The sequence below is a fragment of the Elephas maximus genome, chromosome X (assembly GCF_024166365.1).
Source record: "Elephas maximus indicus isolate mEleMax1 chromosome X, mEleMax1 primary haplotype, whole genome shotgun sequence".
NCBI classification, from domain to species: domain Eukaryota; kingdom Metazoa; phylum Chordata; class Mammalia; order Proboscidea; family Elephantidae; genus Elephas; species Elephas maximus.
The window spans coordinates 121,063,311-121,085,388 of record NC_064846.1 but is presented as its reverse complement, the minus strand read 5'-3'; positions in this window follow the sequence as shown (position 1 = coordinate 121,085,388).

The window sequence follows — 22,078 nt, the reverse complement described above, 5'->3', positions numbered from 1 at the left end:
AAATGTAATAAAAAATCTCCCAACAAATAAAAGCTCTGGTCTGGACGGCTTCACTGCAGAGTTCTACCAAATTTTCAGAGAAGAGTTAACACCACTACTACTAGAGGTATTTCAGAGCATAGAAAAGTACTGAATTCTACCAAACTCATTCTATGTAGCCACCATATCCCTGATATCAAAACCAGGTAAAGACACAACAAGAAAAGTAAATTATAGACCTATGCCCCTCATGAATGTAGATGAAAAAATCCTCAACAAAATTCTAGCCAATAGAATTGAACAACATATCAACACCTGATCTCTAAAACCTACATGATACTGCAAAAACTCAACTGCAAAAAGACAAATACCCAAATTAAGTAATGGGCAAAAGATATGAATAGACACTTCACTAAAGAAGACATTCAGGTAGCTAACAGATATATGAGGAAATGTTCACAATCATTAACCATTAGAGAAATGCAGATCAAAACTACAATGAGATTTCATCTCACTCCAACAAAGCTGGCATTAATCCAAAAAACACAAAATAATAAATGTTGGAGAGGATCTGGAGAGATTGGAACACTTCTACACTGCTGGTGGGAATGTCAAATGGTACAACCACTTTGGAAATTGATTTGATGCTTCCTTAAAAAGTTAGAAATAGAACTACCATATGATCCAGCAATCCCACTCCTTGGAGTATTCCCTAGAGAAATAAGAGCCTTTACACGAACAGATATATGCACACCCATGTTTATTGCAGCTCTGTTTACAATAGCAAAAAGATGGAAGCAACCAAGGTGCCCATCAATGGATGAATGGATAAATAAATTATGGTATATTCACACAATGGAATACTACTCATCGATAAAGAACAGTGAGGAATCTCTGAAACATTTCATAACGTGGAGGAACCTGGAAAGCATTATGCTGAGTGAAATTAGTCAGTTGTAAAAGGACAAATATTGTATAAGACCACTATTATAAGAACCTGAGAAATAGTTTAAACTGAGAAGAACACATTCTTTCGTGGTTATGAGAGGGGGGAGGGAGGGAGGGTGGGAGAGGGGCATTCACTAATTAGATAGTAGATAAGAACTACTGTAGGTGAAAGGAAAGACAGCACACATACAGCGGAGGTCAGAACATTTGGACTAAACCAAAAGCAAAGAAATTCCCTCAATAAACTGAATGCTTCGAAGGCCAGCATAGCAGGGGCAGGGGTGTGGGGACCATGGTTTCAGGGGATATCTAAGTCAATTGGCATAATAAAATCTATTAAGAAAACATTCTGCATCCCACTTTGAAGAGTGGCATCTGGGGTCTTAAACACTAGCAAGCAGCCATCTAACATGCATCAATTGGTCTCAACCCACCTGGATCAAAGGAGAATGAAGAAAACCAAGGACACAAGGCGATTACAAGCCCAAGAGACAGAAAGGGCCACATGAACCAGAGACTGCATCATCCTGAGAACAGAAGAACTAGATGGTGCCCAGCTACAACAGATGCCTGCCCTGACGGGGAACACAACAGAGAACCTGTGAGGGAGCAGGAGAGCAGTGGGATGCAGACCCCAAATTCTCATAAGACCAGACTTAATCGTCTGACTGAGACTGGAAGGACCCCGGTGGTCATGGCCCGCAGACCTTCTGTTGGTCCGGGACAGGAACCATTCCCGAAGCCAACTCTTCAGACATGGATTGGACTGGACAATGTGTTGAAGAGAGATGCTGGTGAGGAGTGAGCTTCTTGGATCAGGTGGACGCTTGAGAGTATGTTGGCATCTCCTGCCTGGAGGGGAGATGAGAGGGTGGAGGGGGTTAGAAGCTGGCGAAATGTGCATGAAAAGAGAGAGTGGAGGGAGAGAGCCGGCTGTCCTATTAGGGGGAGAGTAATTGGGAGTGTGTAGCAAGGTGTATATGGTTTTATGTGTGAGAGACTGACTTGATTTGTAAACTTTCACTTAAAGCACAATAAAAATTATAAAAAAAATCAAAAGACACATTGCATTGGGCAAATCTACTGCAAAGGACCTCTTTAAAGTGTTGAAGAGCAAAGATGTCACTGTGAAGACTAAGGTGCACCTGACCCAAGCCATGGTATTTTCAATCAGATCATATGCATGTGAAAGCTGGACAATGAATAAGGAAGACCAAAGAAGAATTCACGCCTCTGAATTTGTGGCATTGGCGAAGAATATTGAGTATACCGTGGACTGCCAAAAGAACGAACAAATCTGTCTTGGAAGAAGTACAACCAGAATGCTCCTTAGATGCAAGGATGGTGAGACTGCATCTTACATACTTTGGACATGTTGTCAGGAGGGATCAGTCCGTGGAGGAGGACATCATGCTTGGCAGATTACAGGGTCAGCAGAAAAGAGGAAGATCCTCAATGAGGTGGATTGACACAGTGCCTGCAACAATGAGCTCAAGCGTAACAACGATTGTAAGGATGGCTCAGGACCGGGCAGTGTTTCATTCTGTTGTACATGGGGTCGCTATGAGTTGGCACTGACTGGGTGACACCTAACAACAACAACAATTTGTTTGTTTCTTTGAATTTTCATCTCAGGTCCTTGTTCAACTTAGTGGCCCCAAGCACGTAAAGGTTTGTTTGCATGTACATATTTTATCGAGTTGAGGCAACCCACGAACTGAGTGATTTTTGGCTTCTGCCTGTGCAAATTGGCTTCCTGGGGTGCTTATTGGATTTTTAAATAAATAATGGTTGATTTAGAAACAGTGACTGGGGTAGCAGGTAAGTTCCTCTGAAAATCAGAAAACCAAACGCATTGCAGTCGACTCTGTAGGACAGAGCAGAACTACCCCATAGGGTTTTTAAGGCTGTAATCTTTTCAGAAGCAGAATGTCACATCTTTCTCCTGCAGAGTGGCTGGCAGGTTTGAACTGCAGATCTTTCAGTTAGCAGCCAAGAGCTTAGCTACTGTACCATCGGGCTCCAGTTTCTCTGAAGTGTAGCAGAATTTAGAAGGAAAGGGACTACAGGAACTTTACCTTCTCCAAGATCAAGGTTTGGATATTCGTAGAAGTTCAGAGTTGATGATATACAGCCTGTGTTTAGAATCTATACCACAGGCTCTATACCTATGTGGCTTTCTAACCCATCCCCTTAAAAAAAAAACCCAGTGCTGTCAAGTCGATTTTAACTCTTAGTGACCCTATAGGACAGAGTAGAACTGCCTCATAGGGTTTCCAAGGAGCGGCTGGTGGATTCAAGCTGCTGACTTTCTGGTTAGCAGCCATAGCTTTTTTTTTAATTGAACTTTAGGTAAAGGTTTACAGAACAGACTAGTTTCTTATCAAACAGTGCACACATTGTTGTATGACATTGGTTAACAACCCCATGGCATGTCAACACTCCCTTCTCAACCCTGGGTTCCCTATTATCAGCTTTCCTCTTCCCTCCTGCCTTCCAGTCACTATCCCAGGGCTGGTGCGCCCCTTTAGTCTTGTTTTGTTCCATGGGCCTGTTCAATCTTTGGCTGAAAGGTGAACCTCAGGAGTGACCTCATTACTGAGCTGAAAGGGTGTCCAGGGGCATACTCTCAGTCTCTGTCAGGCCAGTAAGTCTGATGTTTCTTTTTGAGTTAGAATTTTGTTCTACATTTTTCTCCAGCTCTATCCAGGACCCTCCATTGTGATCCCTGTCAGAGCAGTCAGTGGTGGTAACCGGGCACCATCTAGTTGTGCTGGACTCAGTCTGGTGGATGCTGTGGTAGATGTGGTCCATCAGTCCTTTGGACTAATCTTTCCCTCGTGTCTTCAGTTTTCTTCATTCTTCCTTGCTTCCGAAGGGCTGAGACCAGTGCAGTATCCTGGGTAGCAGCCATAGTTCTTAACCACCGCACCACCAGTGCTCCCATCCCCTTACTATACATAAGTCACATTGAGATTTATCTGCTTCCAACTTGGTAATATGTATCTCACATGTATTGGCTTCTCACACACAAACTCTAAACTCAGAAACTGCAACCTCCGTTGGTTCTGGAAGACCCTACCCACTCACTCATTTTGTCTTCTGGAGAAAGTGACAGCGGCTATAGTTAAGAGGTTGCAAAATGTTTGCCTGTGGTCATCTTTGGCCTGCAGATAAGTTTTGTTTGACCCTTACAATTTTTTTTCCATTGAATTAGTTGCTAACTTTTCAAAATTATAAAATTTCAAACAAGAAGCCCAGATTTCCAACTTCTTTTGAAAAAAATGAAATGAGCTGGTAACACTGGTCAGCATTTAAACATTGCAACAATTACCTAGAATTTACTAGCATTAGACTTGGGCACTTCATTTCTCCACACTCCCTGCTAGGTCTTGTTGACTCTTCTGTTACAAACCAGCCTTCCATGGGCATTGCACAGACATCCTGTACTTAAAGCTTGTGCAGTAAAGTAACCAGCTAAATGTCATGGGTCAAAGAGGAGGTAATTGTGGTTTGACTGGTATACCCAATCACAGGATGGATGACTGGGTAGACACTGTCTTGGTGGAACCCCTCATTTGAACCAGAAGTTGAATGGCAATGGACATGAAGATTCCAAGGCTCTTTCAAAAGGTTTCTGAGTTCACATAACTCTAAATATCTGCCCCCTCTCTTTTGTTATTTTCTGCATGCTGACTTGCTATTGTTTGTCTACATGAATTATCAGTCCCTCCCCCTTTACTCCCACCACCCATTTCTTGGAAACAGGGACTGTCTGAAACTTCTTTAGTTACCCCTCAGGGCCTATCAAAAGATGGAGTACACAGTAGGAGCTCAGAAAATATATGTTTACTGATCAAATGAATGAAGCAGTTAATCCAATGATAGTTATACCACCAAGTCCTTTTTTTCTTGACTAGGGTCACTATGAGTTGAAATCAACTCATTGGTTTTTTTTTTTTTTTTTTTAATGACAAATGCTAGGTTCACGGAAGAGGAGCTGAAGGATTTGATGATTTGCTGTGTCCTGAGATTAATTTAGTTGCTATATCCCCAGATGGATAATAAAAAAATAGAATGTCATTAATTAGATTAGCAGGGCACAGATGAGGAAAGAAAATGGAGTATTTATTAAGAAACAGGAAGGGGAATTAAAGAGTGACCATTACTAAGGATTGATGGACATAAATGGCTGGGGAGAAGAGATTGAATTCTACTTATTTCAGCAAGTATTTCAATTCACAGTAGGCCCAGGGTCTGGGAATCTTCAGGAGAAACAAATTCCCCTCCTCATTTCCTCATCACCTCCTCATAATCATCCTACCCTGAAAGGAACAGGAGGAGAAGAGAGTTGGGTATGATGGCCGGGTGAAAGGAGGGCAGTTGAAGTTAAGGGAGGATAAAAGGGATCATTTGCCACATTTTGACTGGGGAATCCAGGGTTATAGGTTACAAGAATGGAAACGAATGAGTATTTTTTAAAAGGGTAATCCCTGAGAGCTTGTTTCCAGATTACCTACAAATTTGTCTCCTATGGTATTAATATCCATAATGTTAGCTGTTTTGGGTCAGAGTTAGTAATTTGTGCTGAATGAAAAAACAGGTGTTAACTTCATTGTTATCTTCTGCAAGGCACTAATTCTTCATTCGGTTCCTCTTTACAACGTTGTCTTGCGTCTTTTAACTTGATGGAGAGATTAAGCAATTTAAGAAACACAGAGCTTACCCACTCTCTAACATTGATGTTCTGTGCCTGTCATGGTTAACTATGTCCTCCTGTTTCCAGATGGTAATTTGGTTTTAACAGAAACAAAGTAGATAGGCAAAAAAAGGTCGTTTTCCACAGGCTGTCCACCCTGTTCTGATGCCAAGGGAATATAGGCTTTGGGCTGACAAGCCATAGTGTCTGCCAGAAGCAGTTCCAGACTTGATCTAAAATTTGTTCATTGGAAGACAGCTCCATAATCCACTTTAGGACTCTTCCTCAATGTCCACTAGTGAGACACAGCTCGAAACTCTCCCTTTCCCATAACATTAGAACCTGGATATCAGGTATCAGGGCCTCATCCTTGCTGTAGCTTTTCCACTTAAAGAACTCAAACCAGAAACCAGTTTCCATTGAGTCAACTCTGACTCATGGCGACCCCACATGTGTCAGAGTAGAACTGTGCTCCATTGGGTTTTCAATGACTGATGTTTTGGAATAAGATTGCCAGGCCTTTCTTCTGAGGTGCCTCTTGGTGGGCTCAAATCTGCAACGTTTTGGTTAGCAGCTGAGCATGTTACCCATTTGTACCACTAACAACCGCCCCTAAAACAGCCAAAGTATAGACAAGATTTTTGTTTGATTATTTTATTTTCAATGAGTATTATGTATATTCATGCCCCTGTCATGAAACATGGCCATATGTTTATGCCACCTGTGTTAGCTAGAATGTTCCTTGTATATTCCACATATTCTTTGTAAGCTAAAGTATTCCACCCATTCTTTTTTTCCCCCATTCTGGCTATTTTTAGACACATCTTTATTGAGAAATAATTCACATGCCATAAAATTCACCTATTTAAAGTGTTTAATGTTCACATAGTTGTACAACCATCATGACAATCTAAGTTTACAACATTTTCATCACCCCTGAAAGAAACCTGTGCCCATTAGCAGTCACTCAGCATTACCTTACTCTAGCCCAAAAAAAAAAAAACCCATTAATCTGCTTTTTGTCTCTATAGATTTGTCAGTTCTGGGCATTTCTTGTAAGTTGAATCATACAATATATGGTCTCTTGTGAATGGCTTGTTGCACTTAGCATGTTTTTGAGATTCATAATATGGTAGTATGGATCTACTTCATTCTGTTTTATGGCTTCATTCTGTTTTATTGCTGAATGATATTCCATTTTATGGCTATACCACATTTTGTTTATCCATTCATCAGTTGATGGACATTTTGGGTCATTTCTACCTTTTGGCTATTATGAAAAATGCAGCTATGATCATGTGTGTACAAGTCTTTGCGTGCATATATGCATTATTTCTCTTGGGTAAACGCCAAAGAGTAGAATTGTTGGGTCATATGATAACTCTATGTTTAACAATCTAAGGAATTGCTGAACTCTTTTCCAAAGTGGCTGCACCATTTTACATTCCTACCGGCAATGAATGGGGATTTCAATTTCTCCATGTCCTTGTCAGCACTTGTTGTCTGTCTTATTTATTATTTGAGTGTGATGGGCTAACATTGTGACTTGTTTTGCATTTCCCTGACGACAAATGATGTTGAGCATCTTTTCAGATGCTTATTGGCCATTTGTATATCTTTGGGGAAATGTCTATTCAAATCCCTTGCCCATTTTTAACTGGGTTATTTGTCTTTTTATTATTGAGTTGTAAGGGTTCTTTATATATTCTGGATATCAGTCCTCTATCAGGTATGCGGAAACCCTGGTGGTGTAGTGGTTAAGAGCTATGGCTGCTAACCAAAGTGTCTGCAGTTCAACTCCGTCAGGCACTCCTTGGAAACCCTATGGGGCAGTTCTGCTCTGTCCTATAGGGTTTCTGAGTCAGAATTGACTCGACATCAACGGGTTGGTTTTTTTGGGTGCAAAATGAAAACAGAACGTAAAGATTTGGAAAATTCTGTTGTACAACCTAAGGACACATGTCCTAAAATTTTCAACAAGGACATGGTTGCACAGTCCTGTTAAGGAGATTAAGCCTGTGACTGATGGATCTAACCAACTACCACACCAGAAAACCCACGAGCTTACACTGAAGGGGACAGAGAAAGAATGCTGTCTGCAGCTTGGAATCCTATAGGCAGGAAACAGGCCAAAGGAGCTACATCTGTTGTCCTCTAAGAAAAGAAAAGGACCATCCCCGGCGTGGCTTAGAGAGCAACAGAACTATTGGAAGGAGCACGGGAACCTGGGCCTTCTGGGTTTCAAAGGTGGGGCTACAGCTTCCTGGGATTCAAAGAGTCAGATCTTCACCCACTCGGTTCTGAAGTGTGGGGTTGCTGTTAAGGTGTGCCAGGGTGATGGTGCCACCTCCCAAAGCTGAGGGGCTGGGGCTGCCATGCCAAGGGGCAGAAGAATGGGACCTGCCAGGGCCAAGGTGGTGGGATCAGCACTCAGATGGACTAGGAGAATGGGGCCACCCAAAGCCAAAGGAGCAGAGTTGCCATCTCAGTGGGCCTGGAAAGCAGAGCTGAAGCCCAGGGCTGAGGGGCCTCCACCCAGCATCCAGAGGGTGTGGCCAACACACAGAGTCTGGAGAGCAGGGCTCTTGCCTAGATGATCTCAGAGAACAGGGGATTATTTTCAAGCCTTGAGAGAGCTAATGTAAATTGTTCTTCTGGGTTTTGGACTTGCTTGGTGCCTGTTATCCCTTCTTTCCCACCAATTTCTCCCATTTGTAATGGAAATGTTTACCTTGTACCTGTTTCACTATTGTACTTTGGAAACAGATAACTTGTAGTTTAGATTTCACAGGTTCACGGATGAAGAAGAATTTTGCCCCAGAATGGAATGCGCCTAACGTCTCCAGAGCCCACAAAGATAGAAAGCCTTCTCCTAGAACTGGCATTCTGAATTCGGACTTCTAGCCTCCTAAACTGTGAGAAAATAAATTTCTGTTTGTTAAAGCCATCCACTTGTGCTATTTCTTTTATAGCAGCACTACATAACTAAGACAGCTAATATGTAGAAATAGTTGATTTTTGTATATTGATTTTATATCTGCAAACTTGTTGAGCTCATTTATTAGCTCTAGTAGGTTTTTAAATTTTCTTTGTGGATTCCTTGGGTTTTTTCTGTATGCAAAATCATGCCATCTACAAGTAAAGATGGTTTTAATTCTTTCTTTCCAATCTGAACGCTTTTATTCCATTTTCTTGCCCAATTGCTTTGGCTAGAACTACCTATACAATTTTGAGTAGAATTAGAGAGTTTGGACATCTTTGTCTTATGCTTGATCATGGGAGTAAAGCACCTAGTCTTTTGACATTAACTATGATGTTGACTGTTAATTTTTCATAGACAGCCTTTAACTCATTAAGAAAATTAACTTCTATTACTAATTTATTGAGTCTATTTTTTTTTTTATGTACCATGAAAGGGGGTCAGATTTTGTCAAATACTTTTTCTGCATCTATTTTGGTATTTTTTTTATTGGTATTATCACGTGGTTTTTGTACTTTATTCTATTAATATGCAATATTACAATAATTGATTTTGGATGTTAAACCAGCCTTGTACTTCTGAGATAAATCCCACTTGGTCATGGTGTATAATAATCCTTTTTATAGGTTGCTAAATTTGATTTGCTAGTATTGTGTTGAGGATTTTTTTTTTTACGTCTATATTTATAAGACATATTGGTCCATAGTTGTGATGTCTTTGCCTGGTTTTAGTATCAGGGTAACACTGGTCTCATAGAATGAGTAGGAAAGTGTTCCCACCTGTTCTACTTTCTGGAAGATTTTATGAAGGAATGGTATCAATTCTTCTTTAAATGTTTTTTTTAGAATTCACCAGTGAAGCCATCTGGACCTGGGCTTTCAATTGTGGGTAGTTTTTTAATTACTAATTTAATCTCTTTATTTGTTATAGTTTAATTCAGATTTCCTATTTCATCTTGAGGCAGTATAGATAGTTTGTGTTTTTCTAGTAATCCTTTATAATCCTTTTTATAGCTGTAGGGTCAGTAGTAATATGCCCTTTTTCATTCCTGATTTTAGTAGTTGACTTTTATTTCTTTTTATGTATGATCTAGCTAGAGGCTTGTCAATTTTGTTAATCTTTATAAAAAGTTTTTTTTATTTTCTCCATTGTTTGCCCCTACTGTTTTTTCTATTATCTATTTCATTTATTTCCATTTTAATCTTTATTATTTCCTTCCTTCTGTTCTATTTGGATTTAGTTTGCTCTTATTTTTCTAGTATATTATGGTGCAAGGTAAAGTTACTGATTTCAGATCTTTTACTTTTTTAAGTTTTTTATGTTTACAGCCACAAATTTCCCTCTAAGTGCTGCTTTAGCTGCATCCCATAAATTTTGGTATTTTGTTTTAATTTTCATTCATCTTAAAGTTCTTTATAGTTTCCCTGGTGATTTCTTCTTTGACCCATTGATTATTTAGCACTGTGTTATTTAATTTCCACAATTTGTGAATTTCCCAAATTTCCTTGTGTTATTGTTTTCTAATTTTACACCACCGTGATCAGAAAACATACATTATACAATTTCAGTTCTTTTAAACTTATGTTACTTGTTTTATGGCCCATCATATGGTCTACCCTGGAGAATGTTCCACATGCACTTGAAAAGAATGTGTATTCTGTTGTCATTGGGCAAAGTGTTCTATAGATGTCTGTTAGGTCTGGCTGGTTTCAGTGTTGTTCAAGGTTTCTATCTCCTTATTGATATTCTATCTACTTGTTCTATCCATTATTGACAGTGGGGTATTAAAGTCTCCAACTATTATTGATCAATTGCACACTTCTCCATTCAATATTGTCAGTTTTTGATTCATGTATTTTTGAGGCTCTGTGGTGCATATAATTATAATTTTCTATTTTCCCAATTGATTCTTTTATCATTATGAAATTTCCCTCTTTAAGTTTAGTAACATTGTCTATTTTAAAGTCTATGTTGTCTGATATTAGTATAGCCACTCCAACTTTCTTATGGTTGTTTTCATGACATATCATTTTTAATAATTTTACTTTCACCTTATTTGTATCTTTGAATCTAAAATGTCTCTTCTGTAGACAGCAGACCTTGTTTTGTTTTGTTTTTAATCCAGTTGATAAGCTCTGCCTTTTGTATGAATTGTTTAATACATTCATATTTAATGTTATCATTGATTTAGTTGGATTTACATCTGCCACTTTGTTTTTTGTCTTCTATATGTTTCATGTCTTTTTTGTTCCTTTGGTCCTGTCTTATTGTCTTTTTTTGTATTAAGTGGCATTGTGTATATTTTGGGTTATTTTCTTTCAAGTTGCTCTAGAGTTTAAAATAAACATCTTAACATATCAGAATTTACTTCAGATTTATGCTAATTAAATTCCAATGAGATACAGAAACATTACTCCTATGTAGCTCTATCTGTCCTCCCTTTTTCATCCTATGATTCTTATACACATTTCATCTATATGTATTAACGAATGCAACAATACATTGTTAGAAGTGTTACTTATATAATCTTATGTCTTTTAAAGAATTCAAGAGACGAAAGGAGAGCAAGTATGTGTTTATAAAGTTTGTTATATTTACCTTCCTATTTACCTTTTCTGTTTTTTTCTTTTCTTCCTGTGGGTTTCATTTATGATCTGTTGTCATGTCCTTACTCCAATATATCCTTGCCCCCCACTTTCCTCCTTTGTAGTGTTATTGTCAAATACATTACATTTCTATATGGTATAAACCCCTATAGACCCAACAATAAAGTTATATACATATTGTTTCATGCCCCTGATCTTCAAGGCTTTTCCCTTGACATGCCAGACCTGGAGATGTCCCATACACCTGGAGAGCTTCTACTCTACAAGTAGGGGCAATGTAGAAGGAAGCCCTGTTGCTCTCAACTTTACTTGCCAGTAATAGAGCTTCTGCCACATAAGGCTTGGAGAGGTTAGAAACACTAGTGGCCTGCCTCTCCCATGGTGAAACTGTAGCCTTAAACTGGGATCTGGGAAGCCCATTTCCTTGGCCACACTCACACCAGCATAGCATTTCCATTAGACAGAGCTGGATGTGGGGAATGGTTCATGGCTATAGAATCTACTTGTTCTTAGAGTTTTAGTAGATTTTCTGGAACGAATGTTTCTCCATTTGCCCTTATTAATATTTCCAGACACTTCAAATGATGTTTTTATAAATATAATTTTATCCAGTTAAATGGTTGCTTTTTGGAAGGAATAAAGCCCCCCATGCTTCTCACTCTGCCATTCCAGAAGTTGGTCTGGACTTCGTCTGTTTTTGCATGGGTTCTGTCTGCATCTCTCTGGCCATCAGAAGGCTCCTTGGCTTAGTAATCACTTCTCAGGTGGTCTGGGGGTTGGATATTCCTCCCCTTTATTTTCTTCTTTTCTTAGCCAGAAGAAGTATTCGGTCTCAGTTTGGCTTCAAAGAAGCAGCCATTTGAAAGCCCTGAGATCATCATGGTAGTGTCCACCATAAGGGGAAACTATGAACAACAACACATTCTCTTTTTAGTACTGCCTGTTTGTGTTCTCCAAAAGATTAACCTAGGGCCACCCTCAAATAGATTTAACTAAGGCCAAAGGAGAAATAGCATCAATTTCCCTTTGGGTCTCCCATGAACATTAAAAACTCTAATGACTGTCTCTTTCTTGTGGGGTTAGATTATGGCTGTTATAATTTTCTTATTATGCTTCATCCCTAATTTTTGTGTTGGTTACCTCTTTACTCCCAGCTGCCCCAGGATTGGATCTTTTATATTTATCCATTCGCTTTACTCTCTACCTGTGTCTTTATTTTCTGGAAGATAAAAAGGACATGCTGCTCCACCTGAGATTTAGACATTTAGGGGAAATCATTGTGGGTGACTACATATTTGTCAGCATAAATATTTGAAATGCTCAGTCTCCACAATTCAATTTTTCACGATTCATTTGTTAAATATCAAGTGTCAGCAGGGGGCACAGGTCTGAGACGTCATCCAGAAGTCTCGTTGTAGTAATGAGATAGAGTTGGCTTAATTCTTTCTAATTTTATATGTAAACACATTAGGCTTGAAGCAGCTATTGATGTGCCTTCTTTCTTTCTGTTTGAAACCCAATCTTCAGCTTCAGGGTGTGTAAGGAAGAGGAGGGCAATGTTCCCTAATGAAGATTTATTTCCCAGATCAGTCATCCCCTTTGTGGTTTTCTTGTTCAAATCATTGCAGCTCCAAACTAAGGTCCAAGGTCAGCCTGTAGCGCCAAAATTGCTCACTTTGTTAACCAGTGTAGATTCTCCTCTCCATTCACACCCACCCTACACTTTTGCTGGACTCCTGCTTGAAAATGAGCACCTCTTTAGCTCTTCTTGTCACATAGAGCAGCTTGGGAAATAAGGAGCTGGCTTTCATGCTTTCAAAGGCCTTGGTATTACTGGTGGAGCTTGGAGGGGAGAAGATGATTCCCTGAGGGGGTGGAAGCTGGCATATTTGGAGTGAGTTCTGAATAGTGATGCAGGATGGTTTTCTGGGGGAGGGGATATGGTATAGAGGCAAAAAAAAAAAGGAACTTGAAGAAAGAAAGAAGGAGCAGTTTGTTCCTCAAATTAGTCCCTCAAGTTTACCTACAGGAGCCATCTTTTGGGGTACAAATGTCTATTGTGGCCCATGTGCTACCTAGTCTTCTTCCAAACAGCTCTGTAGCTGCCACAGGCAAGACATGAGGTTCTTCTTCTCTGGGTTCTTTAGCCTAATTGCCTTGGAATTGTCAAAGATTTGGCTAATAGGAGGAGGAGAATTGAATTGGCTATTGCCATCTGGTTCCGTACCCTCTGCACTCCTTTCCTGGGGGCATTTTGAGTTTCCAGAAGCACCAATAAGTTGTTAAATATGCTGAAATATATTAAGGCAGAAAGGGATTAATTGGACATTCCAAAGCTCTGGATGTGCAGAAATAATTATCTACACAATGTGTAGATAGTGTATAACTCTCTTTTTTATTTTGGGAAAAACATGAAAATAAGAAAAAAGCACCTTAATGTGTAACATATTTTTATGCAAATAACACATGTATTATACTTTTTTGCCAACCACACCCCCCACAAGGTATTTTCATAAGCATACTATGCCAATTTTTTACATTGCTGTAATTGGTATCACTAAATTGTACACCCAAAATATACTGAATTGGCAAATGTTGTGTTATATGTATTTTACAATGATTAAAAATGAATATGCACACACACAAAACCCCACTTTGAGTGATCAATAAGAACTGCTTTTCTGAAAAAGAGAGAGAGCTGAGAAAGACAGAGTATAACTTTGCCCTCACTGCCACTTCCACTCCAAGCGATTTCCCTGGTACAGTCAAAATTCTCTGCCTCCTTTCAGTCACCAGTCCCAAGGAGGGGGAAGAAGTTCTAGGGTGGATTATAAAACCAAAAAAAAAAAAAAACCTGCTTGGAATGTGGACTAGGTTCAGGAAAAAAAAAAAAGCCAAGTTGTCTGCACTAAACCAGTGATTTATCCTAATGCAAGTCTCCCAATGAAAGTGCAGCATTTGTTGTTCTTTCTCAACAGGAATGGGAGTGATTTCCCAAGCCCATACTCATATACACATAGCTGTCTCCTAAAAAGTTTTCTTTCATCCCTGTTCAAAATATCAAATGCAAATTAATAACTAGAGAAAAGGAAAGTCATATGCCTAGTGGTACTTGAACCCCAAATCTCAGCCTACCTCACTAATGCATGCTGTGAATGGTTTTCTGTGTTCTCATTCCTTAGTCAGTAGAAGAGCTTATCATTCTTGCTCACTGGCTCTAGTCTTTACTGGCCAAGGTCATTGGAGTGGGTTTTTGATTGCATAATCTCACATTCTCCACTAGTATCTTATCTGAGAACTAAACAAACTCATGTCTTATGACTTATCATTAAATAACAGTTTTTAAATTCATTTTCAAGTGGGCTCATTTTAACTTGGGAAATACAATAAAAATGCATCATTTTTATTTCTTCATTCCCACTGTCATAAAAATCCTAATTGTCTAGTGGAAAGCTGGACTTACTCCCAAGGCAATGTGAAAGTCTCTGTTCTTGTTAGCTGCCATCAAGTTGGTTCCAGCTCATAGCGACCCTGTGTACAACAGAACAAAACACTGCCAGGTCCTGAGCCATCCTCACAATGTTTCTATGTCTGAGCCCATTATTGCAACCACTGTGTCAATCCATCTCATTCAGGGTCTTCCTATTTTTTGCTGACCCTTTACTTTACCAAGCATGATGTCCTTCTCCAAGGACTGGTCCCTCCTGATAACATGTCCGAAATACATGAGGTCAAGTCTCACAGTTCTCACGTCTAAGGAGCATTTTGGCTGTACTTCTTCCAAGACAGATTTATTCGTTCTTCTGACAGTCCGTGGTATATTCAATATTCTTTGCCAATGCCATAATTCAAATGCATCAGTTATTCTTCAGTCTTCCTTATTCATTGTTCAGTTTTCCCATGCATATGAGGCAATTGAAAATAGCCTGATTTGGGTCAGGCACACCTTAGTCCTCAAGGTGACATCTTCGCTTTTTAAAATTTAAGAGAGCTTTGCAGGAGATTTGCCCAATGCAATACATATTTGATTTCTTGACTGCTGCTTCCATGGGCATTGATTGTGGATCCAAGTAAAATGAAATCCTTGACAACTTCAATATTTTCTCTGTTTTTCATAATGTTGCATATTGGTCCAGTTTTGAGGATTTTTGTTTTCTTTATGTTGAGCTGTAACCCGTACTGAAGGCTAAGGTCTTTAATCTTTATCAGTAAGTGCTTCAAATCCTCTTCACTTTCAGCAAGCAAGGTTGTGTCATCTGTATATTGCAGGTTATTAATAAGTCTTCCTCCAGTCCTGATGCTGTATTCTTCTTCATATGGTCCAGTTTCTCAGGTTATTTGCTCAGCATACAGACTGAATAAGTATGGTGAAAAGATACAGCTTTGACACACACTTTTCCTGATTTTAAACCACGCAGTGTCTCCTTGTTCTGTTCAAACAACTGCCTGTTGGTCTATGTACAGGTTCCTCATGACCGCAATTAATTGTTCTGAAATTCCCATTCTTTGTGATGTTATCCATAGTTTGTTAAGATCTGCACAGTCGAATGCCTTGGCATAGTCAAAAAACACATATAAACATCTTTTTGGTATTCTCTGCTTTCAGCCAAGATATATCCGACATCAGCAATGGTAACCCTCATTCCACATCCTTTTCTGAATCTGGCTTAAATTTCTAACTGTTCCCTGTCTATGTACTGCTACAACTGTTTTTGAATTATCTTCAGCATAATTTTACTTGCATGTGATATTAATATTGTTTGATAACTTTCACATTCCATTGGATCGCCTTTCTTTGGAATGCATACGAATATGGATCTCTTCTAGTTGGTTGGCTAGGTAGCTGACCTCCAAATTTCTTGGCATAGATGAGTAAGTGAGTGCTTCCAGCATTGCACCTGTTTGTTGAAATATCTCAATTGGTATTCTGTCAGTTCCTGGAGGTTTGTTTTTCACTCATGCCTTGCTGGCAGCTTGAACTTCTTCCTTCAGTACCATCGGTTCTTGAGCATATGCTACCAAGTCTCTGATTACTTCTGGGGTTTGAACTTAGGCAGTAAGTGACTCTAGAGCTCAGGAAGCCAGCTAGGTATAGGGCAATGGGAAATAGTAGAGATTTTGACAAACTGAAAATGTTTGCTACCCATGAAGAGGAATTCAAATTCAATTTTTGTTTACTAAAAATCATAATAGTCAAACAAAACTCTTTGCAGGCCACCAGTTTGCAACTTGACCTGGATTCTTTTTCTAGTCTGCTGCAGACTTGTGGAATGACTTTGCATTCTCTGGGCTTCAGTTCCTCCATCTTCCAAATGAAAGGGTTGCACTTAGACACTAGAGCAATTATTTTCAGTCTTTTTGCTTTTTGTTTATCTGTTTAAAGCAGAACCCTCCCTTCAAAAAAAATCTTAGCATGAAATACCAAGATATTTAAAATATAACCTGCCACCCCAGATATAAATCTACAAATGAATTCTTTAGGCAGGTTAAATATTCTTGGCTTGACAGAAAATAATACTTCAGGGACTTCCGGCCAACATGGCACCATAGACAGAAGTACCACGCCACCCCTCCACAGCAACAACCCGAAAAACTAAGTAAAACAGAGACAAACATCAGTCCTGGAACCCACAGTGTCAAATGAAGATACAAAACACTCAGCCAAGCGCCGAATGGGATAAGAACCTGACCGAGAAGAGAAATGAGGAGAGATACGTGCAGAGGTCCCCTATTGGCTAACACAGCATGGATTTGCCATCTTGGACTCCTGTCAGAGGTTGGTGGGCAGGCACCATGGGAGAGCAGCTTCACGGAGCTCCCAGTAGGAGACAGAGCACCTGGTAACCAGCAATACACACTTCCCACTCCCCATCCTCTCCCCGCTGCTCTATCTCTGTGCTTCCTGGCTGGCAGTTGTGGCTCAGCCAACCAGAAAGTACAGCATCCGTGCCACTTGGATTTGCCTTGCTCACATTGGATACCGGTGAACAGGGAGTGCGGGAAAGCAGCTTCACGAAGTTCCCAGCAGGAAACAGAGCACTTGGTAACCAGCGACATATGCTTTCCTAACCTCCCACCCTTGCTCCCCCCACTTCAGCCTCCTTCGCTTCCAGCTGGCCATAGTCTCTTGGCTGGGAGGCAACTGCTTCAGCCAGGTCTGCTTGGATTCACCCTGCCCATGCTGGCCAGCTCCCTGAGTGCCATTTGTCTGTTGCTGATGTTGCTTTTTCCCATTTCTTTTGGTTTCTTCCATGCCTCTGACCACCTCCCCCTCCTTTCTCTTGAGCACCTGGCTCCATGTACCATCTTTGCTTCTTCTTGAAAGGCTGTAAAGTGCACTCAGCTAGGGAACCATTCCTCCGGCCCACAACACCATGCTGGTGGGATCCCTGGGGCTTTGTGTTTGTTTGTTTTGCTTTATTTTGTTTTTCTTTTTTTTTTTTTTTTGTGACTTGGGAGCCCCTTCTAGCCAGGCTGCACTGCATGTCTTAGGAGCCACCCCCCTAGTCTGTGCAGCCTCATCAGTGGGATCCCTGGGGGCATTTCTTTTTTTCTTTCTTTCTTTTTTAAATATTTGTTTCCTTTCTGCCTTTCTTCATTTCTCAGTTCTTGTCTCTCTGTACTTACCTTCTTTTTCTGTCTCCTGAATATCTGGTACTGAATGACATCTATACCCCCTCTAGCCAGGCTATACTACACACCCTGGGAGCCACTTCTCTGGTCTTCTCAGTCACACCAGTGGGACCCCTGGGGGCTTAGTTTTTCTTTCTTTTTTTTCCAAATTTCTTACCTAGTTATTTTTTCTTTTTCACTTTTTCTCTTTCTTTCCCTTTTTGTCCTTCTCCATTTCTCAGTTTCTCATCTCTCCACTCCAATGGCAAGCTCCCTTAGCACTCTTTTTTGCTTGTTTGTTTACTATTGGCTCCTGTTTCTCCCTCCCCTCTCTCCTCTTTTCCCATATCCATATTAGCCCCATGCATCACAACCTCCCCTCTCCTTCCTACCTACCTGTGCTGTGTGCTGAACATCACGCCCCCAAGCAGCATAGGCACAGCCTACCACAACTTGCCTGACACTGATTCCCAGACTGCCCTGTTGGCCCTAGTACAGGCAACAAACAACCCATCCCAGCCCCTCCCATTCAGCTGGACCTGCCCTGCTGCTCAATAACTGAGTGATGGCTATGCTGATTGGACAAGGAGGTGGAAAATACAGTGAACACATATGAGTAAACAACAGAGAACCCACAGCATGCCTGCTCAGATATAACCAAATGAAACAAAAAAGCAGGACGAAATAAACAGATCTACAATCAATAAATGAATAACTAATGAATGTCCTGAAGACAGAAGACAATATCAAAACATACAAAAAAAAAAAGACAGGATGGTTCCAGTAGGCATCCAAAATAAAACACCAGATGACTTTCCAGTAGAAGAAAAGCCACTAGAACTACCTGACAGGGAATTCAAATCTCTAATGTTCAGAGCTATCCAAGAGTTGAAGCAAAAAGCAGACAAAAGTGAGGAAAAAATAGACAAATTCGTAGACTAGGCAGACAAATTCATGGAAAATACAGACAAAAAATGGAAAGATTCAGGAAAATAATACAGGAACAAAATGCCAAATTAAATTCACAACTAAAATTCATACAAAAACAACAATTAGAAATCCAAAAGATAAACAAGAAGATTTCAGAAATGGACAGTGTTATAGAAGGGCTGAGAAGCAGGTTTGAAATGATGGAAGACAGAATCAGTGAAACCAAAGACAAACACTTGGATACAACTCTTTTTGAGGAAAAATAACAAAAAAGAACAAAGAAAAATGAAGAAACCCTGAGAATTATGTGGGATACAGTCAGCAAAAAATTGCAAGTGATCAGAGTTCCAAAACAGGGGGAGAAAATGGAAAACACAGAGAGGATCATTGAAGAATTGCTGACAGAAAACTTCCCTAACATCATGAAAGATGAAAAGCTGACCATCCAAGAAACTCAACGAATCCCATATAGGATAGACCCCAAAAGAAAATCACCAAGGTATATCATAATCACATTCACTAAAACCAAAGAAAAGAAAAAATCCTGAGAGCAGATACACACATACATGGGAGAAACAATAAGACTAAGCTCTGATTATTCAGCAGAAGGCATGCAGGCAAAGAGGCAATGGGATGACATGCACAAAACTTTGAAACAAACAAACAAAAATGCCAGGCAAGAATATTATATCCTACAAAACTCTTGTTCAAATACGATGGTGAAATTAGAACATTTCCAGATAAATAGAAATTAAGGGAATATGTAAAAACCAAACCAAACTTACCTGAATTATTAAACAGAATTCTTTGGTCTGAGAACAAACAACCACAGACCACAGCCTGAATCTAGGATGCAAGATTGTGCCAGCCAGATACCAGCCTAGGAAATGAACTCTCAAGGGCTATCCAAAATGAAAAGAATTACAACAGGGAACCAGAGAGGTTCATCTGTAGATGACAACAACATCAGAACAATCAAAGAGGGACTAAATGGTGTAGGTACAGAACTTTCTGATGGAGAGGAAGGCAAGGCGATACCAAGTAATAATAGACAGCTTCAAACTTAGAAAGATATGGGTAAATTTCAAGGTAACCACAAAGAAAGTTAACAAACCTACTCATTAAAATAAAGAAGAAAAACATAAAGTCTCAATAAAAACAAAAGAAATGAAAAAGAAATCCACAAACAATAGGAATTCAGCACAGGAGAGTAAGAGGAACAAAGAAAATATCAGCACCACAAAAAAAGCACTACAAGATGACAGCAATATTCACACCTATCAATAATTACATGGAATGTAAATGGCCTAAATACACCCATTCAGAGACAGTGACAGAATGGATTTAAAAAAACAGTACCCATCAATATGCTGTCTACAAGAGACACACCTTAGAAACAAAGACGTAAATTTATTAAAACTCAAATGATGGAAAAAAATATATATCCAGCAAATAACTACAAAAAAGAGCAGGAGTGGCAATACTCAACTAAGATACAATAGACTTTAAAACAAAATCCACAATAAAAGACAAAGAAGGGCACTATAAAATGATTACGGGGCAATCTGTCATAAACACTTAACTATAATAAACATCTATGCGGCCAATGACAGAGCTCCAAAATACATAAAACTCTAACAGCACTGAAAAAGAGAATCTTACAGCTCCACAATAATAGTAGGAGACTTGAGCACACCACTCTCGGTAAAGGACAGAACAGCTAGAGAGAAACTCAACAAAGATACAGAAGATCTAAAGGCTGCAATCAACTAACTTGACCTCATAGACATATATAGAACACTCCACCCAACAGCTACGAAGAACACATTCTTTTCCAACACATGTGGAACGTTCTCCAGAAGAGACCATGGGGCAACCCTCAACAAAATCCAAAACACTGAGATAATACAAAGTGTTTTCTCTGACCACAATGCTGTCAAAGTAGAAACTAACAACAGGAAGAGCAAGGAAAAAAGTCAATTACATGGAAACTGAATAACACCCTGCTTAAAAATCACGCGGTAATAGAAGAAATCAGGGATGGAATCAAAAAATTTCTAGAATCAAACAAGAATGAAAACGCATGATGCCAAAACCTTTGGGACACAGCAAGGGCAGTCCTCAGAGGTCAATTTATAGCAATAGATGCACACATTAAAAAAAAGAAGAAAGGGACAAAATCAAAATATTAGCTACGTGACTTGAACAAATAGAAAGAGAACAGCAAAAGAAGCCCACAGCCACCAGAAGAAAGGAAATAATAAAGATCAGAGCACAAGTAAATGAAATAGAGAATTGAAAAACAATAGAAAGAATCAACAAAACCAAAAGTTGATTCTTTGAAAGGATCAACAAAATCGACAAACCACTGGCCAAATTGACAAAAACACAAGAGGATGCAAATAACCCAAATAAGAAATGAAATGGGGGACATTACAACAGACCGAACTGAAATAAAAAGGATTATAACCGAGTATTATGAAAAACTATACTCCAACAAATTTGAAAACCTAGAGAAAATGGACAAATTTCTAGAAACACATCACCTACCCAAACTAACACAAAATGATGTTGAAAATCTGAACAGACTCATAACAAGAGAAGAGATTGAAAAGGTAAAAAAAAAAAAACTCCCAACAAAGATGGCTTCACTGGAGAATTCTACCAAGCATTCAGAGAAGACCTTATGCCAGTACTACTCAAACTATTTCCGAACACAGAAAAGGAAGTGATACTTCTGAATTCATTCTATGAAGCCAGCATAACCCTAATACCAAAACCAGGCAAAGATGCCATAAAAGAAAGAAAGAAAGAGAGAGAAAGAAAAAGAAAATTACAGACCAATATCTCTCATGAACGCAGATGCAAAGATGTTCAACAAAATTCCTGCCAATAGAATTCAGCATCATATATAAAAAAAATAATACACCACGACCAAGTAGGATTCATACCAGGTATGCAAAGATGGTTCAACATTCGAAAATTAATCAACTTAATCCACCACACAAATAAAAGGAAATAAAAGAATCATATGAACATCTCATAGCAGAAAAGGCATTCAACAAAGTTTAATACCCATTCCTGATAAAAGCTCTGAATAAAATAGGTACAGAAGGGAAATTTCTGAACACAATGAAGGACAGCTATGCAAAACCAACAGCCAACATCAGTCTAAACGGAGAGAGGCTGAAAACAATCCCCCTTGAGAACAGGAACAAGACAAGGATGCCCTTTATCACCACTCCTATTTAATATTTTGCTGGAAGTCCTAGCTAGAGCAGTAAGGCAAGAAAAATAAATAAAGGGCATCCAAATTGGTACTGA